This window comes from Aedes aegypti, chromosome 3 (genome assembly GCF_002204515.2).
Source record: "Aedes aegypti strain LVP_AGWG chromosome 3, AaegL5.0 Primary Assembly, whole genome shotgun sequence".
Taxonomy (NCBI): domain Eukaryota; kingdom Metazoa; phylum Arthropoda; class Insecta; order Diptera; family Culicidae; genus Aedes; species Aedes aegypti.
This window is the reverse complement of record NC_035109.1, coordinates 190461429-190470421: the sequence shown is the minus strand read 5'-3', so window position 1 is coordinate 190470421 and position 8993 is coordinate 190461429.

The following is an 8993-nucleotide window of genomic DNA, read 5'->3' as shown; positions in this document are numbered from 1 at the left end:
GAGCTATGGAAAATCATGGACGAGAACAGCTTTCCCGGGAAGCTCACAAGATTGATCAGAGCAACGATGGACGGTGTGCAAAACTGCGTGAAGATCTCGGGCGAACACTCCAGTTCGTTCGAGTCTCGGCGGGGACTACGACAGGGCGACGGACTTTCGTGCCTGTTGTTCAATATTGCGCTTGAAGGTGTCATGCGGAGAGCCGGACTTAACAGTCGAGGCACGATTTTCACGAGATCCGGACAATTTGTTTGCTTCGCGGACGACATGGATATTATTGGGAGAAAATTTGAAACGGTGGCAGATTTGTTCACCCGCCTGAAACGCGAAGCAACAAGAGTCGGGCTAATGGTGAATGCGTCGAAAACAAAGTACATGCTGGTTGGCGGAACTGAGCGCGACAGGACCCGCCTAGGAAGCAGTGTTACGATAGACGGGGATACCTTCGAGGTGGTGGACGAGTTCGTCTACCTCGGATCCTTGTTGACGGCTGACAACAATGTTAGTCGGGAAATACGAAGGCGCATCATCAGCGGAAGTCGTGCCTACTATGGGCTCCAAAAGAAACTGCGGTCAAGAAAGATTCACCCCCGCACCAAATGCACGATGTACAAAACGCTCATAAGACCGGTAGTCCTCTATGGGCATGAGGCGTGGACTATGCTCGAGGAGGACTTGCAAGCTCTTGGGGTTTTCGAACGCCGAGTGCTAAGGACGATCTTCGGCGGCGTGCAGGAGAACGGCGTGTGGCGGCGAAGGATGAACCACGAGCTCGCTCAACTCTACGGCGAACCCAGTATCGTGAAGGTAGCTAAAGCTGGAAGGATACGCTGGGCAGGGCATGTTGCAAGAATGCCGGACAACAACCCTGTAAAGATGGTGTTCGCCACGAATCCGGTCGGAACAAGAAGGCGTTGGGCGCAGCGAGCTAGGTGGATTGATCAGGTACACCAGGACCTGGAGAGCGTGGGTCACAGTCGAGGATGGAGAGAAGCGGCCATGAACCGAGGGAATTGGCGAAATATTGTTGGCGAGGCTTTATCAAGATAATTGATGTAAAGCCAAATAAGTAAGTAAGTAATGTTTGAGTGTTGGTTGTTCTTGTGTCAGAGTAGTAAGTGAACGTTTGTATTGTTCTCGTGTTCTTTTGTTGATGAGTTGTTGTATTGTTTGTCTTGTGTAACCGTTTAATTGTCCTGTTTCAAAAATGTAGTTAAGTTCCTTTCTTCTACCAGTTTCACTGAGGGGGATTGTTAGCATTCGATGTATCATGTGATTGAAGGAAGACATTTTGTATTGGTGTGAGTGATTTGATGTGTTTGGAATAATACGTTGAGTGTTAGTTGGTTTTCTATAGATTTCAAATGTAAGTGATGAGTGTTCCTTTACAATAAGTAAGTCCAAGAAAGGCAATTTGTTATCCTGTTCCACTTCGTAAGTAAATTCAATGTTTTTGTGAGCCTTATTAATTGTTTCTAAAGTTTGGGGTAAGATGTGTTTTTTAACTATGCTGAAAACGTCATCAACGTAACGCCACCAGATTTCAGGGAGCTGGTTTCATTACCAGGTTTATGAACTTTAGGAAGTCCTTTAGTTCTTGGTAATGAAGGGTTAGATTCTTTCAGAGAGTTTACAACATTACCCAAAACCGGTTTTGCTTCTTTTAACGCTTTGTCAACACGTATTATCATTCCTGGAAGAGGATCTGTTCTTTGAATACGGTAAGGTCCATGTTTAATTTTGTTCTGCATTATTTCTTCGTATTTAGATTTATCAAAAATTACAGTAGAATTACCTTTATCTGCTCTTAAATAGAAAACCGGTTTTGTGTTGAGTTGTTTGATTATGTTGTGTTCTTTGTTTTGGGGTGTAGTGTTCGTGTTGCGGATGATGTTGGCGGTGTGTGTTCTGATTTCCTGTATTTGTGAAGTCTGTAAATTATTATTGTTGATTGCTGTTTCAATGTCTATGACTGTTTGTGTCGTGTCAGGTTTTTTTTGGTATAGCGTAGGTCAGTCCTTTGTTGAGTAGGGTCAATTGTTCATCTGTGAATTGTTCAGATGAACGATTAACCACTATTCCATCTATGTTATGTATGGTAGGTCTTTGATTGGATAAAACAAGTACGTACATACATTAAATTAACTAAACTTTGCATGGAAGAAAACTATTTTTCCTTTAGAGATGAAACATATAAACAGTTAAATGGAGCCCCAATGGGAAACCCTCTTTCTCCATTTTTAAGTGAGATTTTTATGGCAAATTTAGAGAAACGATTAGAAGATAAAAACCAGCTCCCTGAAATCTGGTGGCGTTACGTTGATGACGTTTTCAGCATAGTTAAAAAACACATCTTACCCCAAACTTTAGAAACAATTAATAAGGCTCACAAAAACATTGAATTTACTTACGAAGTGGAACAGGATAACAAATTGCCTTTCTTGGACATACTTATTGTAAAGGAACACTCATCACTTACATTTGAAATCTATATAGAAAACCAACTAACACTCAACGTATTATTCCAAACACATCAAATCACTCACACCAACACAAAATGTCTTCCTTCAATCACATGATACATCGAATGCTAACAATCCCCCTCAGTGAAACTGGTAGAAGAAAGGAACTTAACTACATTTTTGAAACAGGACAATTAAACGGTTACACAAGACAAACAATACAACAACTCATCAACAAAAGAACACGAGAACAATACAAACGTTCACTTACTACTCTGACACAAGAACAACCAACACTCAAACATATAGCCGTCAATTACAACGATGAAACAAAAAAGCTACGCCCAATCCTACGAAAGTTTGGTTTCGAGTTAGTTTTTACCAGTAGAAACAACCAACTCCAAACTCTCCTAGGTTCAACAAAAGACCCAATTGACAGTTTATATAAATCAGGCGTTTACCTTTACCAAATTACATGCGACCACTGCAATAAAATTTACATAGGACAAACAAAACGGACTGTCAATACACAGAAGTTACTAAAGCACACAAAGACACAAAAAAAGGACATGAACACCATTTAAAATCAAAAGTTGCAGAACATATTTACAATGAACAACATTTCCTTAACACAAAAAATATCAAACTCTTACGACTTACGACTTATCTCAAATCCTTGGAAGCTTGACGTAGCGGAAAGCATCGAAATTTTCAAACAAAACCACAATAAATTACTAAACAAAGATCAAGGAAATGGGTACTCTTGGCTGTTTAGACTTATACCTAACCTTCACACACACACTACATAAACACATTGATTGACCACCTGCCAAACAAGCAGGAATTTGTAATTTTGACAATCCTTTCATTTGATTAGGTACACAATTAAAAAATGACCTCCTGTATACGATTACAGGTAGAATCTAGTTCTAACATACCCACACACTTTTTCTAGTATAAATAATAGATCCATGCGATGCTCTCTTCAAGTCGAGCACTCGACACTGAAGAAGTCTGTAAGTCGCAGACGAAATAGGCCTATCTGTCAAGATAAGCAACACATATTAGATTTTAAAGGTATTTGCTCACCTTAGTGATTTTAGTATTTTATTTTTTTGCAAAAGTGAAGTGTTAAAGTTCATTTGTAGCTCTAATTAATTGAAAACAAAACACAATATTCTGAAATTTTGGAAGCAAATACTTATTGATCTTATGTATAAGGAAAAATTATAAAAGCTTCACTAAGTAAAGATTTTTATTGCAATTTTTTATTTTTTTCAAGGGTATCTCTGCGCACTCATTTTCGCAATGCTCCTTATTCTGCGCAATTAAAGTATTTTACTAAAAGCATTGCTAGTATTTAAGCTGCGAATTAATATTCATTTTCTTGCTTTATACGGCTTTACGCCCCCAGTGGAGCGTGGAATGTCTCTAACACAAGTTTACTAAGTGAAGTGAATTTTATCTATGATTCAATTGAATGCCATTAGGTGCAACTCTCAAAACAATCGTAATATATGAAAAATAAATTTTAAACAAAAATGTAAGTATTTTAATAGATTTTGGTGCATTTTGATGAAAGTGCGCAGAGTTAGGAGCTGCGCAGAGTTAGGGGCCTTCACGGTACTTCTTATCATAATTTTTTCAAGGAAACCAATATCCAATATTTGAACTTGAGCCGTTTTGCGAGTACCGCAACCCCCTTGCATAGAGAGGTTGTATTGATGTTCTCCGATCGAGCTGAAATTTACAGGAGTTGTTTTTATTTATAAAAGAAGTTATTTCGCAAAATTTCAGATTTTTATATTAGGGGAAAGTGGTACAAAATAACCACTAATTATTTTATATAAAAAATATACAAAATCAAGTAAACTGCTATAGCTATAGTAAAAATGCACGGATTTGTATAAAATTTGGCATCTTTACTTTACGTTATATAAACTTCAAAATGAACATGGTATTTGGATATGAAAAAATAATTCAAATCAAGAAAACCTGTTTTTTTTGTAAAATTAGTTTTCGTTTTTAAAACGACTTATTTTTTGTCAACCGAACTAGGTGAAAAAACTAAATATGAAAAAATCAAAAAATCCGGACGGTATGAGTAGCGTATGGAGGCCTCTTGTCGGTAGTTGTAATACCGATTATATCATACCCTGTTGCCGCTGCCATATCTGAAAGAAATGTCATTTCCTTGCAAAAGTGATGATGTGGATAACAATAATGCATTGCACCAATGTTTTCGTTAGCAGCCTCCGCGGTTCAGCAGTAAGCGTTGTTTCTTCTCACGCTGTTTGATTGGGAATACACTACCGCATTTTTTTAAATTTGGGTAATGTTTTGATGGGTTTGATTGGGAGGGCCACATATGTGTGTAAACCTTGATGGTAATTGAGTTTAGCTTAGTTTAGAATGACTGCACATATGGCTGTTATGAGACATTATATTTTTTATATCTTGAATAGAATTTTGACTTTTACTGCCTTGATGTTTGCAAATTTCACGAAAGAGTGCAAGAGAGAGAAAGATTGTTGAAAATGGTATTTTCTTATGAGAATTACGTATTTTTACAGAAAAAAATATTTTTTTTCTGTAAAATCCGTTTATGCGTTACAGTAATTCTAATGATTTTTTTATTTTCCGCCACAAAAATATAGCGGGTCATTTTGATTCACTTTTCCCTTATGAAAAGTGTAGTTCTGCCAAATGGGTTCCTTTTTGAATAGTAATGAAAAAATATTGAAAAACTATAGATTATTATGAGAAAGTTGACAAGCTTTAAATTGTGCTTATTGTAACTTGGTGACCTGTTTAAGTTCAAACACTACAACGAAAAATAGCTATTAATCCGGACACTTTTAAATCAAAATCCGAACAACTTTGTTTCATCATGAAATTGTTAGATTGAACCATGCAAAGCTCACATAATCTGTGAGCTGCGATATGAAATATCACATGGCACACTAGCTCATTCAGGTGTACATGAGAAACACGACACTCTGATTACATATAGGGTTTTGCACAAAAATCATTGCCTCTCTTTTATTCTTTCATGAAATTTGTAAACAACAAGGCCAGTAAACGTCAAAATCCCATACAAAATCAAAACAGTGCAGAGCAGGGCCGTCCATTTTCAGTTCATTGAAAGCATTTTCAGTCCCCAACTGACTGACTCAAGCTTTCCTTTCAATTGAAACTCTACTGTTTCATTTCAATCCGACAAACCTTTCCTTTCATCGCAGCAAGCGTAGTCTTTCATTTCTTTCTTGCTGCTTGTGCATCGCGCGTCATAAATCAGAGCCTCACCGCAGAGAGCTGGTCTTTCAATCGGTAGTCTCTAACTTTAGGTGCTGATTAATTCAAATGAACGACGTGGTGGCCCGCATAGTTTCTCTATCTTTATCTCTCTCAACAAGTTACATACACTACTATTGCAAAAAATAGGTAAAATTCAATTTGAAACATTTTGATAGATTTCAATGAAATTAAATGAAACGAAGTTCTTACTCTTTCATTCCACCTTTCTTGTTCGCTGCTTTCAATCAGGTAACGAAACGAATGAGTGTGGAAAGTTGTTTGTCACCATCGAGACGACACAATCAAGCCTTCGTGTTTCACAAAATGCTTTCGAAAATACACAGCCCTGGTGCAGAGGCCTATTACTTATGTGTTGATAATCTTCAAAGTATTATATTGCGCAGTTCCCATCTTATTGGACCCCGCACTTCAGAAGTGCGGGCGGGTTCATAAGTGCGGACACGTCAAACCCTTTGTTTTCGCCGTTGGCGAGCAAGAAAAGGCAGTGAATCGGTTTCGCGCCAACGAAAATTGTTTACGTTTTAGCAAAAGCATGTGCTCTCAGCAGGGTTGCTATTTTGTTTGTTTTATTTGTTTCACGAAAACTTGCTTGTAAAACATTTGTAAAAGTATGTCAGCCACTTGAAATAGGCTTGTTTGATTATAATTAATTGTGGCAATGATGTAGTCAAGTACAAATCTGCATTTGGATAGAAAAATCAGTGTTATTTGTCGCGTAAATGTACATTTGAAGAATTCTGCCGTAAAAACGGCACGGTAATCAAAGGAAAGCTAGAGCATCGCCGAATTTGTTCTCGGCATTTTGATGCATCATGCTTCAAGGATCCGTTTGTAATTTTTATTGTATTTCTGTTTATCGATAATATATAATAATATTAAGATAAGGAATACACCAAAACAAAGAAATGTTCATTATTGTATTTTCAATGGATTTTTATAACTGGATAAATCACACGAGGGTCGGGAATAATGAACATCTAGTAGAAAATGGGATGGCAGGTTGAATCCTTCTTCACTTCGGCAGGGAGTGAAATCTCGCTTTATACACACAACATTAGCGCGGTGCTTCTAGTGATGGTCAACCACGCGACGACCGGAAGGTTGAATTTTCACAAGGAAATGACACCATAGAAACCACCCTCCTGTTATAATGAGCAGTAACATCGCAAAGCTGATATAAACTTAGGTGTTAGGGTCAAATGTCAAACTTGGGTACCGGGGACGAAATGTAGTACTAGAAGAGGTACCCGTTGTGAGCCCGAGTCCTATGTCTCTATTTGTCTCTGATAACATGCTGCACGTTATGAGAGACTGTTTATCGTATACTGCTACAACTTTGATCAGATTGGGGGGATAGTAGTGCATGATAAAACCCCTCTAAACATGCTCCAAGCCTGGGGGACACTATTGCTATTGGAAGTTGGTGGATTGTTTATCGCGCCAATAAAGAAAAACGCCTATCCCCAACGGTAAACAAGCGAGAAAAATGAATTTTATCATCGCTCTTTCTTTGGGGCTCTCGCTCGCTGCTTCCATTTATCAGACTTGTTGCACCTTGCGATACAATGACGATCGTGGACCGCAACAGATGGGATGTTTATCTTTGCTTGCTTTGATCGTGCTTCATACTCAAATGAGAGCGAATCCTGCAATGCCTGAATGTAACACTCACCTCGTCTTCATAGTCGTGGTTATCGTTCACAACCGCGTCATCTCGTCGAATTCGGCTTTCCGGCTAATAGTGAGGATGCAGTTTGCCGGGTTGAGGAAACGATAGGCCTGTCGTCCCTCAGCGTAGCCAACCAGTACCATTTTGTTTGCCTTCCTGTCCAACTTTCTACGTTGTTGCTTGGGAATGAACACGTATGCGACGGATCCAAACACTCGTAGATGCTTGTAGGATGGTTTCCTACCGTACCATAACTCATATGGTGTCCTCTCGTTACACGCTGTTGGAAGTACATTTTGGAGATAACATATGCAGTTACGATTGCTTCTCCCCAAAACTTTTTCTCGGCGAGCATACACCGCATCATTTCAGCAAAAGAGCGGTTATTCCTCTTGGTCGTTCCATTCTGTTGTGAGCTGTAAGGAGCTGTTTGTTGCAGAATGATTCCTTTGTCTGCCAGGAACTTCTTCAGGTTTCCACTCGAGTACTCACCGCCTCCATCGGATCGCATCACCTTAGGTCTCCTACCAAATTGCGTTTCGATGAGGCTGATATATTGCTGAATTTTCTCAAACGCTTCAGATTTGCAACGCAACAGGTAAACGACAACGATCAGCACTATGCTGTACCGATTTCCGCTTGGCGTGGGGATTTCAAACGGTCCTAACAAATAAGTATGTATTAAATCTCCTACCGCCTTGCTTGACTTCGGGAATCAGCTCTGGGCCATTTTTCCTTCGCAACAAGTGCTGCACATGGGTTGCACTTTACACCGTTGGAGGGAAATACCAGTCCCAAATGGCTGTGCCACAAGCGTATGAACTCCTTCGTGTGACTAACGGTTGTCACCATGGACTGCTCCGGTTTCGGGAAATACAACCCGCCTCGCCGTTCCGACGATAAGCACTGCCCCATTCTTGACAATTTTACAATGGTTTTTCTCGAACATAACGGTGAATCCTTCATCAACAATTTTGCTCACCGATAGCTGATTTCCGGTTAGCGCTGGCACATAGTACACGTTTTTGAGCTTCACGTCCAGTTTGACCATCACCGTCGAGACTACGGTACATGTCGGAACCAATTCCGTTCGCTGGAACTTCGTTTCCATCTGGTAGACTGATGCGATCCTTGCACGATGTGTCCAGTTGACGCATTGTTGGTCATGTGTGACGTTGCACCTGAAACCAGGAACCACAGATTACGTTCCGCCAATCGATTCCCGATCGCAAAACGTACCTCCGATGAGTTTTTTCTTCACTATTTTGACCTTCTGTGGTGTATCTCGACTTTTCTTCTTTGATTGCTTCCGGTCCTTGGCTAGCTTTTTACACTCTCCATATGGTGGCAACAGTGAAATTTAATTTTCGGCGGCGCGTTCATTCGTCCAGAAGCTTCCTTGTGAAGTATTCCAACGTTAGGTCATCCTCCTGTCGGCTCTCTAAAGCGTTAATCAAACTGTTATAAGATTCTGGAAGGTTCGAAAGGAAGATCCTCTCAATCATGCAGTGCTGCTTTAATTCTTCATCCATCGCAGTAAGTCG